This window comes from Ranitomeya variabilis, chromosome 4, assembly GCF_051348905.1.
Source record: "Ranitomeya variabilis isolate aRanVar5 chromosome 4, aRanVar5.hap1, whole genome shotgun sequence".
NCBI classification, from domain to species: domain Eukaryota; kingdom Metazoa; phylum Chordata; class Amphibia; order Anura; family Dendrobatidae; genus Ranitomeya; species Ranitomeya variabilis.
The window spans coordinates 354,017,342-354,038,780 of NC_135235.1; positions in this window are offsets into that span (position 1 = coordinate 354,017,342).

A 21,439-nucleotide genomic window follows, 5' to 3' on the forward strand; every position below is an offset into this window, starting at 1 on the left:
AAGTGAACCTTTAACCCCCCCCAAGGCGTTTGTAGCTGAAAGAGCCAGCTTGTGCAGCACAAAGGATGCAAAAGGAAAAGGTGGCTCTTTTCATTATGCTCCTTGCAAACACAGAACTAAACACATATTATAAAATGTGTCCCCTGATACCGTGAGACCGTCCCGGAGGTGGGACTTTCCTTCATAATATAACGCAGCACAGCCGTCATTCCTAGCCCCTTGGCGCCGTGCGTCGGCTCCTCAGCGTTGTTTAATTCCGTCCCGGAGCCTGCGCTGTTATGTTATCCCTTGGCCAGGCACACTTAGCGCTGCCCATCTTCTGACATCAATTGGTGTCAGTCTGGCTGCGCCTGTGCGGACGCGCTGGCCGAGAGCCCGCCTCGCAGTGTCATCTAATGTAATCCAACCGCGGGCCTGGGATCCGTGGCCATGCGCAGTGCATATCCTCGCCTCTCACTCCCCTCCCTACGGCTTCTTCAGACTGTGCGGCATCACGGCCGTGGCATGCTATTAGGGATCAGCTGACGGCGCACAGTCTGAAGAAGGCATAGGGAGATGAGTGAGAGGCGGAGGTTCAGATATGCACTGCGCATGTCCATGGATCTCAGGCCTGCAGTGGGATTAAATCAGATGACACTGCGAGGCGGGATCTCGGCCAGCGCGGCCACACAGGCGCAGCCAGCCTGACACCAAATGATGTCAGAAGACGGGCAGCGCTAAGTGTGCCTGGCCAAGGGATAACATAACAGCGCAGGCTTCGAGACAGAATCAAACAATGCTGAGGAGCCGGCGCACGGCACCAAGGGGGTAAGAATGACGGCTGTGCTGCGTCACATTACGAAGGAAAGTCCCACCTCCAGGACGGTTTTACGGTATCAGTGGACACATTTTATAAGTATTAAGTTCTGCGTGTGCAAGGAGCTAAACAAAAATAGCAACCTTTTCCTTGTGCAGCATTACTGCTGCACAAGGTGGCTCTTTCAGTAACAAACGCCTTGGGGGGGGACAGGTTCCCTTACATTTAAGTTGTTGTGTCAGCATGGCGGTCGCAGGAAACATTGCCGGCTACACAGCTGGGGATCAGCTGACGTTACTGAAACCCAATAACACTGGGTCGTATGTTTTGACTGTGCAGACGGCACTTCTGAGCCTCAACTGGCGGTGTTGGAGCCCAGGAATTTAAGTTCAGGTGGTAGAAAGATGAACACAACAGGAGACCTGGATACTGTAGACAGTCACCTAATTATTTAATCAGGAAGAGGAGTGGCAAATTCCTGCGAGATCCAGGCCTTGTTCATTTTCAGGAAAGTAAGCCGGTCAACATTATCGGAGGATAGTCACATGCGACGGTCAGTTAGTACACCACCTGCAGCACTAAAGACGCGTTCCGATAATACACTAGCCGCAGGGCAAGCCAGCACCTCCAATGCATACTGGCTTAGCTCTGGCCATGTATCCAGCTTTGAGACCCAAAACTTGAAAGGGGAAGAGCCGTCTGGGAGTACAGCAAGATTGCAAGACATGTAGTCTGTCACCATCTGACGGAACCGTTGCCTCCTGCTGACTGGAGCCGTCTGTGATGGTATAGACTTTTGTGGCGGGCACACAAAACTGTGCCACAGTTGGGCCATACTGGTCTTGCCTTGGGCAGAGGCACTGCTTCTGCTCCCTCTTTGTGCAGAGCCTCCTCCACTGCCTGGATGCACTGAGCTGCTTTGTAATGCACTAGCAGGAAAAACCCAATGTGGCTAAACAAAGAAGTAAGACAGGCAATTAACAGTAAAAAGAAAGCATTTGCACTACTAAAGCAGGATGGCACCACTGAAGCTCTAAAAAACTATAGGGAGAAAAATACTTTATCTAAAAAACTAATTAAAGCTGCCAAAAAGGAAACAGAGAAGCACATTGCTAAGGAGAGTAAAACTAATCCCAAACTGTTCTTCAACTATATCAATAGTAAAAGAATAAAAACTGAAAATGTAGGCCCCTTAAAAAACAGTGAGGAAAGAATGGTTGTAGATGACGAGGAAAAGGCTAACATATTAAACACCTTCTTCTCCACGGTATTCACGGTGGAAAATGAAATGCTAGGTGAAATCCCAAGAAACAATGAAAACCCTATATCAAGGGTCACCAATCTAACCCAAGAAGAGGTGCGAAACCGGCTAAATAAGATTAAAATAGATAAATCTCCGGGTCCGGATGGCATACACCCACGAGTACTAAGAGAACCAAGTAATGTAATAGATAAACCATTATTTCTTATTTTTAGGGACTCTATAGCGATGGGGTCTGTTCCCGAGGACTGGCGCATAGCAAATGTGGTGCCAATATTCAAAAAGGGCTCTAAAAGTGAACCTGGAAATTATAGGCCAGTAAGTCTAACCTCTACTGTTGGTAAAATATTTGAAGGGTTTCTGAAGGATCTTATTCTAAATTATCTCAATGAGACTAACTGTTTAACTCCATATCAGCATGGGTTTATGAGAAATCGCTCCTGTCAAACCAATCTAATCAGTTTTTATGAAGAGGTAAGCTATAGGCTGGACCACGGTGAGTCATTGGACGTGGTATATCTCGATTTTTCCAAAGCGTTTGATACCGTGCCGCACAAGAGGTTGGTACACAAAATGAGAATGCTTGGTCTGGGGGAAAATGTGTGTAAATGGGTTAGTAACTGGCTTAGTGATAGAAAGCAGAGGGTGGTTATAAATGGTATAGTCTCTAATTGGGTCGCTGTGACCAGTGGGGTACCGCAGGGGTCGGTATTGGGACCTGTTCTCTTCAACATATTCATTAATGATCTGGTAGAAGGTTTACACAGTAAAATATTGATATTTGCAGATGATACAATACTATGTAAAGCAGTTAATACAAGAGAAGATAGTATTCTGCTACAGATGGATCTGGATAAGTTGGAAACTTGGGCTGAAAGGTGGCAGATGAGGTTTAACAATGATAAATGTAAGGTTATACACATGGGAAGAAGGAATCAATATCACCATTACACACTGAACGGGAAACCACTGGGTAAATCTCACATGGAGAAGGACTTGGGGATCCTAGTTAATGATAAACTTACCTGGAGCCGCCAGTGCCGGGCAGCAGCTGCCAAGGCAAACAGGATCATGGGATGCATTAAAAGAGGTCTGGATACACATGATGAGAGCATTATACTGCCTCTGTACAAATCCCTAGTTAGACCGCACATGGAGTACTGTGTCCAGTTTTGGGCACCAGTGCTCAGGAAGGATATAATGGAACTAGAGAGAGTACAAGGGAGAGCAACAAAATTAATAAAGGGGATGGGAGAACTACAATACCCAGATAGATTAGCGAAATTAGGATTATTTAGTCTAGAAAAAAGACGACTGAGGGGCGATCTAATAACCATGTATAAGTATATAAGGGGACAATACAAATTTCTCGCTGAGGATCTGTTTATACCAAGGAAGGTGACGGGCACAAGGGGGCATTCTTTGCGTCTGGAGGAGAGAAGGTTTTTCCACCAACATAGAAGAGGATTCTTTACTGTTAGGGCAGTGAGAATCTGGAATTGCTTGCCTGAGGAGGTGGTGATGGCGAACTCAGTCGAGGGGTTCAAGAGAGGACTGGATTTCTTCCTGGAGCAGAACAATATTGTATCATACAATTATTAGGTTCTGTAGAAGGACGTAGATCTGGGGATTTATTATGATGGAATATAGGCTGAACTGGATGGACAAATGTCTTTTTTCGGCCTTACTAACTATGTTACTATGTTACTATGTATGTTACTTCTCTCAGATGGAATGGAGAAGATGATGGAATTCACCAGTGTCTCTTGGTACTCCCGCATTTTTCGCTCCCGGTTCAACGGTGTGATGAGGCTTTCTACGTTGTCCCGGTAGCGAGGATCGAGGAGGGTGAACACCCAATAATCAGACATGTTGAGAATGTGGGCGATGCGGCGGTCGTTTCTCAGGCACTGCAGCATGTAATCCACCATGTGCTGCAGACTGCCAACTGGCCAAGAAACGCTGTCCCCTGCTGGAGGCGTGATCTCTGCCCGCTCGTCATCACCCCACCCTCGCTGTACACACTGAGTACTGGACAATTGTGTAACTCCCTCCTCTGGACGGATGTCTTCCTCCTCCATTGACTCCTCCTCATCCTCCTCACAAAGTGTCCCCTGCCTACGCGTTTGTGAGGAACCACGTGGTGCTGACTGTCCAGAAGATGATGGAAATGGTGAATCCTCCACCTCTTCCACAACATCATCCCTTAGCGCTTGCAGTGATTTTTCAAGCAGGCAGATAAGGGGGACAGTCATGCTGACTAGTGCATCATCTGCACTGGCCATCCGCGTGGAATAATCGAAGGGACGCAAAACCTGGCAGACGTCCTTCATAGTGGCCCAATCTGTGGTTGTGAAGTCTGAACGGCGCGGAGTGCGACTTCTTTGCGCCTGATGCAGCTGGTACTCCATTACAGCTTGCTGCTGCTCGCCGGCAGGCGGTGTCGGCGCTGCAGAGCCGCAATGCGCGATTTTGCCGTGCTGGAACGCCGCAAGTGAGCACACTCTAGGCGGACCTTGTGCAGCAGTGCATCAAGATCCAGATAGTCCCTCAATGTGAGTGAGGTTGCCGACGCCCAGAGCTGCCACCAGATTTCGGCCATTATCACACACTACCATGCCTGGCTGGAGATTCGCTGGCACAAACCACACATCGCTCTCCTGCTTGATGGCATTCCAGAGCTCCTGCGCTGTGTGGCTTCGATTCCCCAAAGAAATTAATTTCAAGACGGCCTGTTGACGTTTGGCCACGGCTGTGCTCATGTCGGTCGTAACAGGTAAACGTTCATCACGGGTCCATGTGGAGGTGGACTGTGACGGCTCCTGCAGCGATGATTCTGAGGAACTGGTGTAAGAGGAGGAGTCAATGCGTACAGAATGGATTCCTGCAATCCTTGGAGTGGGCAGGACACGTCCTGCGCCACTTGCACGATCTGTACCCGGCTCAACAACATTAACCCAATGGGCAGTGAGGGAAAGGTATTGCCCCTGTCCATGTTGACTGGTCCACGCATCGGTGGTGAGGTGGACCTTGCTACTGACGGCGTTCAGTAGCGCATGTTTTATGTGTCCCTCCACATGCTTGTGCAGGGCAGGGACAGCTTGCCTGCTGAAGTAAAAGCGGCTGGGCACATTGTACTGTGGGACTGCCAATGACATCAAGTCACGGAAGCTGTCAGTCTCCACCAGCCTGAATGACAGCATTTCCAGTGACAGAAGTTTGGCAATGCCTGCAGTCAGAGCCTGTGCTCGTGGGTGGTTTGACGAGAAAGGCCGCCTTTTCTCCCATGCCTGTACTAACGATGGCTGTAGACTGGGCTGGGAGTGTGTGGATGACTGGGAAAGTGGTGCTGCGGGTGGAATTACAGTGGGTCTCTGGACAACAGGGCCAGAGGTTCTTCCACGGCGATCCTGGGAGGAAGCCGAACCAGCTGCGTGTGAGCTGGAGGAAGAGGCAACACGAGCTGAAGTGGTGGTAGCTGCCGCTGTTGGTTGGCCTAGCTCTTCAGTGTGTTTTTCGAACTCCGCCGCGTGCCTGGTGCGCACATGTTTCCACATGTTGGAGGTATTGAGGTTGCTGACATTTCGACCTCTTTTGACTTTGTGATGACACACCTTGCATTTGACATAGCAAATGTCATCTGCAACTGTGTCAAAAAAGGACCAGGCACTGCAAGTCTTGGGAGCGCCCTTTTTGGCTTTTGGAAGAGACATGCTCCTAACGGGTGCCAAAGCGGAGGCTGCAGGATCCGCAGTCTTCCCCCTCCCTCTCCCTCTTTGGCCGGTTCGGGGAATCTCTTCCTCAGAGCTGCTCCCACCACCTTCCTGTCCCTCACGCCAAGATGGATCAAGGACCTCATCATCTACACTACCCTCTGCCATCAACTGCTCCTCCTGGGTAGTCTCAGCAGCAGAGCACGCACCAGAAAGTGGCATCTGAGTGTCATCAGCGGATGCGTCCTGCGATGTGGTGACCGGAGGCACTGGCCCACCCGCCTCTTCAGACTCAGAGAGAAAAAGCTGTTGGGCATCACTGCACCCTGCCTCTTCTTCCATTTCTCCAATGCTGCTTGGCTGGCCCCCTGTTTCCAAGCCAAGAGATTCAGAGAACAGAAGTAGAGACGGCTCCTGTCCTGGGCTCTCTGTCTGCCTGGGCAATTTGGCAGGTGGTGAAGAGACAGATGGGTGCTCTCCAGTGCTCTGTGTCTGAGAGGATGTGGCACTAATTGAAGTCGATGCGTTAGCTGCCATCCATACGACAACGGCTTCAATTTGTTCTTCACGCAGCAGCGGTGTATGGCGCTCTGCGACAAAGCTGCGCATGAAGGACTGTTCCCTGGTGAAATTGGGTGCTGAGGAGTCACCTGTGCCCGCAGCAGGCACAGAATCCCCATGTCCTCTCCCTGCTCCGCGCCCACGCCCACGTGCCTTACTCCCTGCCTTCTTCATCTTGGTTGACTGATAAAGATAAGCAGAAAAGTACTAACGGCTTTGTGTGCTTATTCCTGAACAGCTCCGAGTCCTAACAGGTATAAGAAACACTAATTTTCTAAAGTGTGGACTAGACTTTAATATGAGCTAATGTGGCCTACAGAAATGTAAAGTGGTGTGTTTGGTGAACTTTATTATTTATTTATTTTTGGGGGGCTGAACTGACAACAGAGAGAGCTGCACTCACACGGAGACCGTGCAGACAGCCGTAAACAGCGCTGCAAGGCCCAAAAACCCTCCTCTACGTTATCCTATGTAGTGTTTTTCCACAAGTTAGCTGGATACGGGTGGAAAGACACTAATAGGAATTTTTTGGAAAAATGTGCAGCAGCCTGCACTACTTAAAACAAAAGGAAAATTGAATTTACGGTATGACGCAGTGAAGAACCCTGAGCTGGATACAACCAGGCTATGGCTGCTCACAGACTACAGGGTGAGCTGCAGTCACACGGAGACCGTGCAGACAGCCGTAAACGGCGCTGCAAGGCCCAAAAACCCTCCTCTACTTTATCCTATGTAGTGTTTTTTCACAAGTTAGCTGGATACGGGTGGAAAGACACTAATAGGAATTTTTTTAAAAAATGTGCAGCAGCCTGCACTACTTAAAACAAAAGGAAAATTGATTTTACGGTATGACGCAGTGAAGAACCCTGAGCTGGATACAACCAGGCTATGGCTGCTCACAGACTACAGGGCGAGCTGCAGTCACACGCAGACCGTGCAGACAGCCGTAAACGGCGCTGCAAGGCCCAAAAAACCTCCTCTACTTTATCCTATGTAGTGTTTTTCCACAAGTTAGCTGGATACGGGTGGAAAGTCACTAATAGGAATTATTAGAAAAAATGAGCAGCAGACTACACTACTTGAAAAAAAAAAAAAAAAAGAACAGTATGAGGCAATGAACCACCCTCCCTGAACTGAATACAACCAGCTATGGCCTATTGGCTGCACACAGACTAGAGAGTGGGCTGCACTCACACACACACACACAGACCTTGCAGATCGCTGTGAAAACAGCGCTGCAAGGCAAAAGCAAGGTGATTAGTAGGTGAACACAGCGGTTGCTAAATTAGCCTTGGAAAAGAACAATGAAGCAAATCGCTATCTCTAAACTGGCCCTCAGTCAGCAAACAGCATCCTGTCATTAACTGAATTCACAGCAGAGTGAGCGCAAAATGGCGCCAGAGACTTTTAAACTGCAGCATGACATCATTTCAGCAGCCAATCACAGCCTTGCCAGTAGTTTCATGCCCTCCATGCTGAACAGGATGTGCCCACACTTGGAATCATTCTCATTGGCTGAATTCGTGCAAACTTGTGCAGTTTGAATCCTGGGAACTTCCGATTCCGGTATCCGATACGCGGCAAGTATCGGATCTCGGTATCAGAATTCCGATACCGCTAAGTATCGGCCGATACCCGATACTTGCGGTATCGGAATGCTCAACACTAGTCACCAGGTTCCAGCCATTGTCACACACGACCATGCCTGGCTGTAGGTTCAGCAGTGTCAGCCACAGATCTGCCTGCTCTTTCAGAGCTCTCCACAACTCTTCATCATTGTGCGGCTTGTCACCTAAGCATATTAGCGTCAGCACAGCCTGTTGCCGCTTGGCTGTGGCAGTGCTGCAGTGCTTCCAGCTTGTGACTGATGTGTTACTTTCAGAGATGGAGGCTGAAGACGACATGAAGGAGGAGGAAGTGCAGGAGCTGTAGACTGTGGGGGCAACCCCGATTGACATAGGGCCCGCAATACTCGGGGTTGGGAGGACATGCACCATCCCAAGGTCGGACAGGGTCCGGGCTTCCACTATGTTAACCCAGTGTGCCGTTACTGAGATATATCATCCCTGATCACAAGCACTTGTCCACATGACTGTGGTTAGGTGGACTTTCCCAATAACAGCATTGTGGAGGGCACGGGTAATGTTGTGGGACACGTGCTTGCTTGTGTTATGTCGTGAAGGCAGACCGGGAAAAATTGTTGCGGCTGGGTAACAAGTATCTTGTCATGGTCCCTGCCATCAGGTTGCGGAAAGCTTACATCTCCCACGGGCCTAAAATGCAACATTTCGAGCGCAAGCAGATGACAAATGTGTGAATTTAGTACTCTGCCACTGGCTGCGTATTTCCGCTTGCGTTCCAAGGACTGGGGTATGGACAACTGAACGCTGCGCTGGGACAAGGACGTGGACGTGCTTGTTGATGGTGCTAGTTGAGTTTGTGTGCAACTGCAGGTGCAGGGTATGAGGCATCTTTGCATGCACCATGGACAGGGGATTGGCTTGCACGCACAACATCGGAAGAAGCAGTGGTATTACCCACAGACTCTGTTCATGGAGCCTTGTGTTTAACCACCAAAGTCTTGTGCTTTGCTGCCATGTGCCTGATCATGTGGTGGTGGTTAGGATGGGAGTTTTGCTACCCCTGCTGATGCGGGCATGGCCGGTGGTGCAAATGGCCTGTTGGGTTTATCGACACAGTCTTTAAAAAACAACCAGACTGTTATGGGGACATTCAGTGTCTCTCTCTCCCACACCACCTCCTCACCTCGACCCCGGTCTTTTGGTGTTCCCCAAGGCTCAGTTTTAGGACCCCTACTCTTTTCCATCTACACCTTCGCCCTGGGACAGCTGATGTAATGGCACGGTTTGCAATATCATCAGTACGCCGATGACACGCAGATCTACCTATCTGTACCTGACATCACCTCCTTAGTGACCAAAATCACACGTCTTCCCACTAATTCATCCTTCTTTTCTACTCGCTTTCAAAATGTGGACATGGACAAACAAAATACATCATCTTTCAACCATCTCACGCTAAATAGACATGAGAGTTGTGTATGCATCATTCGGTACCACTTTAGTAAGAGGAAAGTTTGCCCAAGAGAAAATGATTTTCCAGACATTCACGGCCTTTTTTGCAGCTGTATTCTTCATCTTCTTGGTGTGGATGTGGTAAATTTCAAAGTCGTCATCAATACCATCATCGTCCATATCTTGTAAAGAGGAAATCTGGTGTTTCACAGGGTCGTGGGTTAGTGGCATTCCTTTAATAGTGTTCGTGAATCTTTACACTACAACAAGTAATTTTCGACTGTGACATTTGGATATTATTGTTAATATGTATGGGTGAAGATGAAGAATCTTGTGCCACGGGTGTGTTTATAGTTATGGACGGTGCACCCCTCTTTAAACTTAGTTTTTCACAAGCATCCATCAGTTTATTTGGTTTTCCTCCAACACTGATCTTCTTTCTCTAATTCAGCATCTCACAAACATGTTGCACTTTGCCCTTTAGACAGACACGTGCGTCTTTGGCAACTTATTTTTGACAGGCATTTTTTAGGCACAGTCTAACACGCGCATCTGTTACACCGATATTCTGATGGGTATGAAACACATTCTGGTAATTGGTGGTGGCTAAATGTCTAATCATTGTAGGCTGTATCCTGGATCTCATACCTCCCATAGCCACAACTGTGATTAATCATGTATGTTCCCATTCCTGTCATCACCATGCCCCTTTTAATGATCACTTCTGTTAGGTGTCGAGTTCTCACCGCTGCACAGCGGGAATCTCGAACCACCTCCACTGCAGTCTCTCATTCTTCTCCAGCCACAGAGGTGCCTGCTCAGCAGAGACATCGGTCCCAGCGTCTGGCTCAGGCAGATACTGTGCGCTTGGTAACTGCTGCCCTTCCAGGCTCAGCCATTGTAACCAGCACTGATCAGCGGCGAGCAGATGCTCCTGGGTAGTGTTGAGCGATACCATCCGATACTTGAAAGTATCGGTATCGGATAGTATCGGCCGATACCCGAAAAGTATCGGATATCGCCGATACCGATACCCAATACTCATACAAGTCAATGGGACACCAAGTATCGGAAGGTATCCTGATGGTTCCCAGGGTCTGAAGGAGAGGAAACTCTCCTTCAGGCCCTGGGATCCATATCAATGTGTAAAATAAAGAATTAGAATAAAAAATAGGGATATACTCACCTCTCCGGCGGCCCCTGGACTTTACCGCCGTAACCGGGAGCCGTTGTTCCTAAGAATGCGCGCTTGAAAGTACCTTAGATGACGCCGCGGCTTCTGATTGGTCGCGTGAGCGGTCGCGTGACCGCTACGCGACCAATCAGAAGCCGCGACGTCATCTAAGGTACTTTCAAGCGCGCATTCTTAGGAACAACGGCTCCCGGTTACGGCGGTAAAGTCCAGGGGCCGCCGGAGAGGTGAGTATATCCCTATTTTTTATTTTAATTCTTTATTTTACACATTGATATCAATCCCGATACCGATTCCCGATACCACAAAAGTATCAGAACTCGGTACCGATACTTGTGGTATCGGAATGCTCAACACTACTCCTGGGACTAAGTCCTGCTTTTCCTCTCCTGAGCATACCCAAGGGACGACCTCTCATTGGAGGTCGGGGGTCACATGCTCGGGTCCTGTAGCAGCTCCTATTGGACCACTAGGAAGGTCCCGGGGAGCTTCCACTATAAAAGGATTGCATGGCCACACGGCCATGCGCTAGTATAAACCTTATATCGTGTGTGTGGATGTATGCTTGATCTGGTAAATGCTCCTTAATCATTCCCATTCCTAGTGTTGTTGAATGCTCACAAATGTTGGAGCTACCTAGCGCCTGACAGTGCTATCCTAGAAACTAGAGCACGATCCTTTTGCATCAAACCAGCAGTGACCGCCAGTGCAGCGCTGTGCTCTTTCCTAGCCCTAGTTAGGGTGGTTAGTGGCGACCGCCAGAGTGGTGCGGTAATCTTTACTCAGTCCTGACAACCGGTCAATGTAGGGTGGGAACTCCTGCTTCATCTCAGCATCTGACTCAGAGCGTCCTCAGGCGCGGGCTCAAAAGCCACCGAGAATCAGAGCAAGATCAATCACTAGCATAGTGGGGGTGAGTTTCAGGGATCCCACCAGCGTTCATCTGCTGCACCCTGTGACTGCTAACAGGACACAGCATTTCCTTTGTTTCCCTGCATACCGGGTGATGGAACCAGTGTTTATTCTGGCGTAGTACCGCCATATAGTGCCGCCATTACCTAGCAGCAGGTTCCATCTCTGCACGGTGGACGCCGGGCTGCGAAAGCACCTTCTACTATCTTTATATTTATTTGGTGCATTCCGCCAGCCCTAACATTATACTAGCGCCGTGGTCTGGCTAGTAGTAGCAGATGAACAGTGACTGCAGTGGTACATCCAGCAGCTGGAGCGCAGGTTGGTAGCTCTCAAGCACAAAACCTCAGCTGTGGATGTTACCAAAGTAGCTGTTCAGGCTGCTAGCGTGGCAGCAGCTAGTTTGTCCACTGTCACCCCTGTTCTGACCTTATCCCGCCTCCCGCCGCCAGATAGGTACTCTGGTGGTAGCAAGCCAAGCAGGAGATTTGTGAACCAGTGTGCGATACACCTTGAGCTCCTGGCTGCACGTTTCCCCTCAGAGCGAGCTAAAGTGGGATTCATTATATCTCTCTTGTCGGACAGGGTGTTGGAGTGGACTATGCCGCTGTGGGAGCGCAGCGATCATGTGGTGCAGAGTGCTCTGCAGTTCCTGAGCACTCTGAAACAGGTCTTTTTGGGACCTCAAGTCATTCATGATTCGGCGCTCCAACTGCTGGCACTGACACGGGGCTCATCCTTGGTCAGCCATTTTTCCGTTCACTTCCGGACTTTAGCATCTGAGCTGGAGTGGCCAGATAAAGCCGTCATCCCTGTATTTGGGAGGGGGCTGGCTGACCATGTAAAGGACGCTTTGGCCACTAGGGAGATTCCACCACACTGGAGGAGCTAATAGCTGCATTAACTCACATCGACCTTCATTTTAACGAGAGAAGGTTGGAGCGAGCCCAGTGTAGGCAGAGTGTTGTGAATTCGGTTTGTGGGCTCCCCCGGTGGTCTGTTATGGTAGTGTCTCTTATGTGCCTTCCTCCATCTCTGATTACCTGTCGCCACCCTCTAGGGGAGTTTCCTATTTAAGGCTGCTTGGCTGTTAGTCACATGCCGGCCAACAATGTGCTAGTAGCATTCTGTTGCATTCACCTGCCTCAAGTTCCAGTTCAGCTAAGTTGAATTTTGTTTCTTGTTTTGCTATTTTTGTCCAGCTATCTGCAATGTGACTCTTCAGTGCTGGAAGCTCTTGTGGACAGAAAATTACTACTCCAGTGGCATGAGTTGTCACTGGAGTTTAAAGTAATTTCTGGATGGTGTTTTTGAATAGTGATTTTTAGGTCGACCGTGAAGTAACTCTTTCCTGTCCTTCTGCTATCTAGTAAGCGGACCTCACTGTGCTAAATCTGCTGTTCATCCTACGTATGTCATTTCCTCTGAACTCACCGTCAATATCTGTGGGGGCCTACTATCATCTTTTGGGGTTCCTCACTGGAGGTAAGGCAGGCCTGTATATTCCTCTTATAGGGGTAGTTAGATCTCCGGCTGGCGCGTGGTGTCTAGGGCATCGTAGGTACATCCCCCGGCTACTGTAAGTGTTGGGTCAGGTTCAGGTCACGGTCGACCTTAGTTTCCATCACCCGAGAGCTAGTCCGTTTTGTATTTTTTTTCCCATGGTCATTGGGGTAACCATAACAGTTTGGCCGGCCTATAAAAAATCTATGTGTTAAAATATGCACTAAAGTAGGAAGGAGAAGAAAAGGTTTTTTTTCTGTGTTTGAAAGTGCACTTTAGTTGGATCATTTGTATTCCTTGCTTAAACTGCAGTCTTCAGCCTTTTTTTTTTTCTCCTCTCCTCTTAACCTTTGAATGCTTGGGTTACACCCATTTGAAACATGGATCCACAGAGTTTAGTTGCAGGTTTGAATAACCTTGCGACAAAAGTACAGAACCTACAAGATTTTGTTATACGTTCTCCAATGTCTGAACCTAAGATTCCTCTGCCTGAATACTTTACCGGAGACAGATCCCGGTTTTTGAGTTTCAGAGAAAATTGCAAATTGTTTTTGTCTCTGAGATCTCACTCTGCTGGTGATCCTGCGCAACAGGTTAAAATTGTTATCTCTCTACTGCGCGGCGACCCACAAAGTTGGGCATTTGCATTATCGCCAGGGGATCCTGCGTTGTTAAATGTAGATGCGTTTTTTCAGGCTTTGGGGTTGCTTTATGAAGAACCTAATCTGGAGATTTTGGCTGAGAAAGCCTTGATAGCTCTTTCCCAAGGGCAAGATGAAGCTGAGATATACTGCCAGAAATTCCGTAAATGGTCGGTGCTTACTAAATGGAATGAGTGCGCTTTAGCAGCTAATTTCAGAGAAGGTCTCTCTGATGCCGTGAAGGATGTCATGGTGGGGTTCCCTGTGCCTACAGGTCTGAATGATGCCATGAAATTGGCTATCCAGATTGATCGGCGTTTGCGGGAGCGCAAATCTGTGCACCATATGGCGGGGTCTTCTGAGCAAAAACCTGTGCACCATATGGCGGTGTCTTCTGAGCAAAGACCTGTGCACCATTTGGCGGTGACCTCTGAAAAGGCATTAGAGCATATGCAATGCGATCGTGTTTTGTCTAGAGGCGAACGTCAAAATTACAGGCGCAAAAATGGATTGTGCTTCTACTGTGGAGATCCAGCTCATGTTATATCAGCATGCTCTAAACGTATAAATAAGGTTGATAAAAAGGTTGATAAATCTTTTTCTACAGGTACCTTGCAGTCAAAATTTCTTTTGTCCGTGACATTGATTTGTACCTTATCATCTGTTACTGTGAATGCTTATGTGGATTCTGGCGCCGCTCTGAGTCTCATGGATTGGTCCTTTGCCAAGCGTTGTGGGTTTGATTTGGAGCCGTTGGAAGTTTCTATTCCCCTGAAGGGTATTGATTCTACACCTTTGGCTAGCAATAAACCACAATATTGGACACAAGTGACTATGCGTCTTACCCCAGACCATCAGGAGATTATTCGTTTCCTTGTATTATATAACCTACATGATGTCTTAGTGCTTGGATTACCATGGTTACAGATTCATAATCCCGTCTTGGACTGGAAATCTATGTCTGTGTTGAGCTGGGGATGTCGGGGTATTCATGGGGATGCACCTTTGGTTCCTATTTCTTCATCTACTCCCTCTGAGATCCCAGCATTTCTGTCAGATTTTTATGATGTCTTTCAAGAGCCTAAAGTTGATTCTCTCCCTCCCCATAGAGAGTGTGACTGCGCTATTGAATTGATCCCCGGTAGTAAGTTTCCTAAGGGTCGCTTGTTTAATTTGTCTGTACCTGAACATACTGCTATGCGGGAGTATATCAGAGAATCCTTGGAAAAGGGTCATATTCGCCCCTCGTTGTCTCCACTAGGGGCAGGATTTTTCTTTGTAGGTAAAAAGGATGGTTCATTGAGACCTTGTATCGACTATCGACTTTTGAATAAGATTACAGTTAAATACCAGTACCCGTTACCTTTACTGACTGATCTGTTTGCTCGTATAAAGGGGGCTAAGTGGTTCACTAAGATCGATCTACGTGGTGCGTATAATTTGGTGCGGATTAAGCAGGGGGATGAGTGGAAGACCGCATTTAATACGCCTGAAGGACATTTTGAGTATTTGGTAATGCCTTTCGGTCTCGCAAATGCCCCTTCCGTTTTTCAGTCCTTTATGCACGATATTTTCTGTGAATATCTGGATAAGTTTATGATTGTGTATTTGGATGATATTCTTGTTTTTTCGGAGGACTGGGAATCTCACGTTCAACAGGTCAGGAGAGTTTTTCAGGTTTTGCGAGCTAATTCTCTTTTTGTAAAGGGCTCAAAGTGTAGTTTTGGAGTTCAGAGAATTTCCTTTTTGGGATATATTTTTTCCCCTTCATCTATGGAGATGGACCCTGTCAAGGTCCAGGCTATTTGTGATTGGATGCAACCTACTTCTTTGAAGAGTCTGCAAAAGTTCTTGGGTTTTGCTAATTTCTATCGCCGATTTATAGCGGGTTTTTCTGCCATTGCTAAACCTTTGACTGATTTGACCAAAAAGGGTGCTGATGTTGCTAATTGGTCCTCTGCGGCTGTGGAGGCCTTTCAAGAGCTTAAGCGCCGCTTTTCTTCCGCTCCTGTGTTGCGCCAACCTGATGTGTTACTTCCGTTCCAGGTTGAGGTGGATGCTTCGGAGATCGGAGCAGGTGCAGTTTTGTCGCAGAAAGATCCTGACTGCTCAGTAATGAGACCATGTGCGTTTTTCTCCCGAAAGTTTTCGCCCGCTGAGCGAAATTATGATGTGGGAAATCGGGAACTTCTGGCCATGAAGTGGGCGTTTGAGGAGTGGCGTCATTGGCTTGAGGGTGCTAGACACCAGGTGGTGGTCCTCACTGACCACAAGAATCTAATTTATCTTGAGTCGGCCAGGCGTCTGAATCCTAGACAGGCGCGCTGGTCGTTGTTTTTCTCCCAATTTAACTTTGTGGTGTCATATCTGCCTGGGTCCAAGAATGTGAAGGCGGATGCCCTCTCTAGGAGTTTTGAGCCTGACTCGCCTGGTGATTCCGAACCTACCGGCATCCTGAAGGATGGGGTGATATTGTCAGCTGTCTCCCCAGACCTGCGGCGTTCTTTGCAGGAGTTTCAGGTGGATAGGCCTGATCGCTGTCCGCCTGGTAGACTGTTTGTCCCTGATGATTGGACCAGTAGAGTTATCTCGGAGGTTCATTCTTCCGCGTTGACAGGTCATCCTGGAATTTTTGGCACCAGGGATTTGGTGTCTAGGTCCTTCTGGTGGCCTTCTTTGTCTCGAGATGTGCGCATGTTTGTGCAGTCTTGTGATGTTTGTGCTCGGGCCAAGCCCTGCTGTTCTAGGGCCAGTGGGTTGTTGTTGCCCTTGCCTATTCCTAAGAGGCCTTGGACGCACATCTCTATGGACTTTATTTCTGACCTTCCGGTTTCTCGTAGGATGTCTGTCATCTGGGTGATTTGTGACCGTTTTTCCAAGATGGTTCATTTGGTACCTTTACCCAAATTGCCCTCCTCCTCTGAGTTGGTTCCTCTATTTTTTCAGAATGTGGTGCGTTTGCATGGTATTCCTGAGAATATAGTGTCTGACAGGGGTACTCAGTTTGTGTCTAGATTTTGGCGGACGTTCTGTGCCAGGATGGGTATCGATTTGTCTTTTTCGTCTGCATTCCATCCTCAGACTAATGGCCAGACTGAGCGTACTAATCAGACCTTGGAGACTTACTTGAGGTGTTTTGTGTCCGCTGATCAGGATGATTGGCTTGACTTTTTGCCATTGGCAGAGTTTGCCCTTAACAATCGGGCTAGTTCTGCCACTTTGGTTTCTCCATTTTTTTGTAATTCAGGGTTTCACCCTCGGTTTTCGTCCGGTCAATTGGAGTCTTCGGATTGTCCTGGAGTGGATGCTGTGGTTGATAGGATGCATCAGATTTGGGGACAGGTTGTGGACAATCTGAAGTTGTCCCAGGAGAAGACACAACAGTTCACTAATCGTCATCGGCGTATTGGTCCTCGTCTTTGTGTTGGGGACCTGGTGTGGCTGTCTTCTCGATTTGTTCCTATGAAGGTCTCGTCTCCTAAGTTTAAGCCTCGGTTTATCGGCCCTTATAGGATTCTGGAGGTTCTTAATCCTGTGTCCTTTCGTTTGGACCTCCCAGCATCTTTTAATATCCATAATGTTTTCCATCGGTCATTATTGCGAAGGTATGAGGTACCGGTTGTTCCTTCTGCTGATCCACCTGCTCCTGTGTTGGTTGAGGGTGAATTGGAGTATGTGGTGGAAAAGATCTTGGACTCCCGTGTTTCCAGACGGAAACTTCAGTATCTGGTTAAGTGGAAAGGTTATGGCCAGGAGGATAATTCTTGGGTGACAGCATCCGATGTTCATGCTCCCGATTTGGTTCGTGCATTTCATAGTGCTCATCCAGGTCGCCCTGGTGGTTCTGGTGAGGGTTCGGTGCCCCCTCCTTAAGGGGGGGGTACTGTTGTGAATTCGGTTTGTGGGCTCCCCCGGTGGTCTGTTATGGTAGTGTCTCTTATGTGCCTTCCTCCATCTCTGATTACCTGTCGCCACCCTCTAGGGGAGTTTCCTATTTAAGGCTGCTTGGCTGTTAGTCACATGCCGGCCAACAATGTGCTAGTAGCATTCTGTTGCATTCACCTGCCTCAAGTTCCAGTTCAGCTAAGTTGAATTTTGTTTCTTGTTTTGCTATTTTTGTCCAGCTATCTGCAATGTGACTCTTCAGTGCTGGAAGCTCTTGTGGACAGAAAATTACTACTCCAGTGGCATGAGTTGTCACTGGAGTTTAAAGTAATTTCTGGATGGTGTTTTTGAATAGTGATTTTTAGGTCGACCGTGAAGTAACTCTTTCCTGTCCTTCTGCTATCTAGTAAGCGGACCTCACTGTGCTAAATCTGCTGTTCATCCTACGTATGTCATTTCCTCTGAACTCACCGTCAATATCTGTGGGGGCCTACTATCATCTTTTGGGGTTCCTCACTGGAGGTAAGGCAGGCCTGTATATTCCTCTTATAGGGGTAGTTAGATCTCCGGCTGGCGCGTGGTGTCTAGGGCATCGTAGGTACATCCCCCGGCTACTGTAAGTGTTGGGTCAGGTTCAGGTCACGGTCGACCTTAGTTTCCATCACCCGAGAGCTAGTCCGTTTTGTATTTTTTTTCCCATGGTCATTGGGGTAACCATAACAGCAGAGGTTTCGACTGGCTCCCACCTTCACCATACCTCTGGAATCTCTTCTCCAGGCATCTGAGCCTCATGAGGCCATGGAGGTGTCACGAGCGGGATGTAAGTTCCGGACCGCTCATGCACTCAAGGTCTGTCATGTCTGCCGGCGGTCAGGACATCTTGCCTCCAGATTGTCACGGAGTTACCGCGACACAGTAGTACCATAAGACCGCAGCGTCTTATGGCTCCTGCTCCACCTCTGAGAAGAAGCACATCTCCAGTATATTGAATGTTTGTTTTTTTTCTGCAGGACAGGTGTTAACCAGCCATGTGGTAATCCCTGCATTCAGCTGTGCTTGGTTAGCCACTCCCCTCTCCTATAAAAGCTAGGCCTTCAGGCCAGATCCTTGTCTGAGATAGCATTTGCTAGATAGACCTGGAGTAGTGAGGAGCTGGTGTCTGGAGATCTGGAGGAGTTTATTGTTTGGTTTGTATGCTTGGAAACTTCTCATCCTTACCTGCTTTAATTTCTTCCCCTGTCCTTCACACCCTGGTGTATACCTTTGTTATTTGTGAGAGTATATTTGTGTGAGTGGAATTTTCTTTTACCCTTGTCTTTGTTTCCCTGTCTGTCGGGTTGGTGCACTGCGGTACACGGTAGCGCCTCTCTTCCCCGGGTGGGGGAAGGGGACAGACACAGGGCTGCTGTTAGGAGACAGGGCAAGGGCGGAGGCCCCGGCATCCTCACCATCTGAGGTATCCCAGGGAACAGGGCGAGTTAGGGTTCCCCCTAGAGCAAGGGCCAGGAAAGGTGCCCCTGGTCCCAGTTTACTCGCCAGTCCAATCGAGACATAGATAGTGTTGAGCGATACCTTCCGATATTGGGAAATATCGGATTGGATCTGACCGATACTCAAAAAGTATTGGATATCGCCAATTCCGATACCGGAAACCAATGCAAGTCAATGGGAGAAAAATATTGGAATTAAAAAAACCTTACTTTCCTTGTAGGTTAATTCTACATGAAGGAAAACAACTAAGAATAATGTAGAATGTATTGGGGAGGTGGAGGAGACATTAAAGGCATAGAGGTTTAGCCCAATCAAATGGAATAGCAGGAATTAATTTTTTTTTAAGACGTTCGGAGTTACAAAGATATTGACTATGTTAATCTTTTTTATATTTTGCCAGATATTTGTTTCACTACTTCCATGCTTTTCACCTTCTTTTTTACTTTTCCCACACTTTCCCCTTCATCATCCTCAGCAACAGCATCTTTTTCATCAACTTCTTCTTCACCTTATTCATCTTCTTCTTCTTCATCTTCTTCCTATTATTCTTTTTTTACATTCTCCATATTATTCTTATTCAACTATTATTCTTCATATTCTACTTCTTCATCTTCTTCATATTCTTCTTCATCATATTCTTATTTGTGACAGGAATTCCTGTAGTTGTTATCTATAAAAGTTTGAAGATTACGCCTTCCGTTCTGCCTGTCACAAAAGATTTACAACAGGATTTGTCCGCATTCAGTTTGGCCTGCAGCAGCAGGTTTTTTTCCAGGGGCACCACGAAGAGGAACGGACTCACCCCCATACACTACTTAGTCTTCTTCTGCTTATAATTTAGATAATATTGACCGGATGAGTAGCATAAGGTACAAGAGCCAATGGAACTACCGAGGACCAGCTGACGGTGCTGGAACCCGGATGGGTAGCAGAAGGAACAAGAGCCAATGGCACTACCGAGGAACAGCTGATGGTACTGGAACCCGATTACTAAGCAGGAGGTACCTGTGCTAGAAAGCACTACCAAGGACTAGCAGGCATTGCTGGAACTAGGATACCGAGAAAGAGGCACCTAAGCCAAAGCCTCTGCCAAGAACCAGCTGACGGTACTGGAACCTGTATGGGTAGCAGAAGGTACCCATAAAAAAAGGAGCAAGGATGCGAGACGGCCGCAGTTACCAAAACCCACAGTCCTACAGGGGGTGCGTGTCCTATTGGCACTACGGAACCAGCCTTCATTGCCAGATCCCACAGCCCACATAGGAAGCACCTAAACTGCAGGCACCATAGAGTCGGCTAACCCGACCGCAACACGACAGGACAACGAATTGGTGGCAAAGTGATGATGACACTGCCTGGAAACAGCTGGCGTGCTTGAACCAGGCTGGGCAGGAGGGAGTACTCATGCCAAAGACACAGGATGGGTAGCGGAAGGTACAAGAGCCAATGGAACTACCGAGGACCAGCTGATGGTACTGGAACCTGGTTACTATGCAGGAGGTACCTGTGCTAGAAAGCATTACCAAGGACCAGCAGGCGTTGCTGGAACTCCAATACCGAGAAGGAGGCACATAAGCTAAAGGCTCTGCCTGGAACCAGCTGACGGTACAGGAACCAGGATGAGTAGCAGAAGGTATAAGAGCCATAGACACTGCCGGGAAACAGCTGGCGGTGCTGGAACCCAGGGTAAGTACTCAAAAGAGAGTGGAGGCAAAGGAGTAATTGGAGCAAGTTTAAAGGGAACCTGTCACCCACTAAATCGATGGTCAGGTAAGCTCACCGTCATCATGGGATTATCTACAGCATTACAGAATGCCAGACCAGAGACACCCATCGGACCCAGACCGCAGCGGGAAGGCCCCTGGGTGACTATAATCTAACACCTTTTTCTTGTCTTTCAGGTAACATCCGGGGCTTATCTACAGCCTTAAAGAATGCTGTCAATAAGCCCCCGATGTTACATGAAAGAGGAGAAAAAGACGTTGATGATACTCACCCATAGAATGTAAGTCCACAAGGACAGGGTCCTCTCCCCTCTGTACCAGTCTGTCACTGTAAACTTGATTACTGTAAATGATATTTATAACCCTGTATGTAACCCCTTTCTCATGTACAGCACTATGGAATTAATGGTGCTATATAAATAAATAATAATAATAATACTCACCCAGGGGCATTCCTGCTGAGGTCCGGGTCCGATGGGTGTCTCAAGTCCGGTTAAGGGCCTCCCATCTTCATTCCATGACGTCCTCTTCTGGTCTTCATGCCGCAGCTCTGGCGCAGGTGTACTTTGTCTGCCCTGTTTAGGGTAGAGCAAAGTACAGCAGTGCGCAGGCGCCGGGAAAGGTCATAGAGGCCCGGTGCCTGCGCACTGCACTACTTTGCTCTGCCCTCAACAGGGTAGACAAGCTATGCCTGCACCAGAGCAGCGGCGTGAAGACCAGAAGAG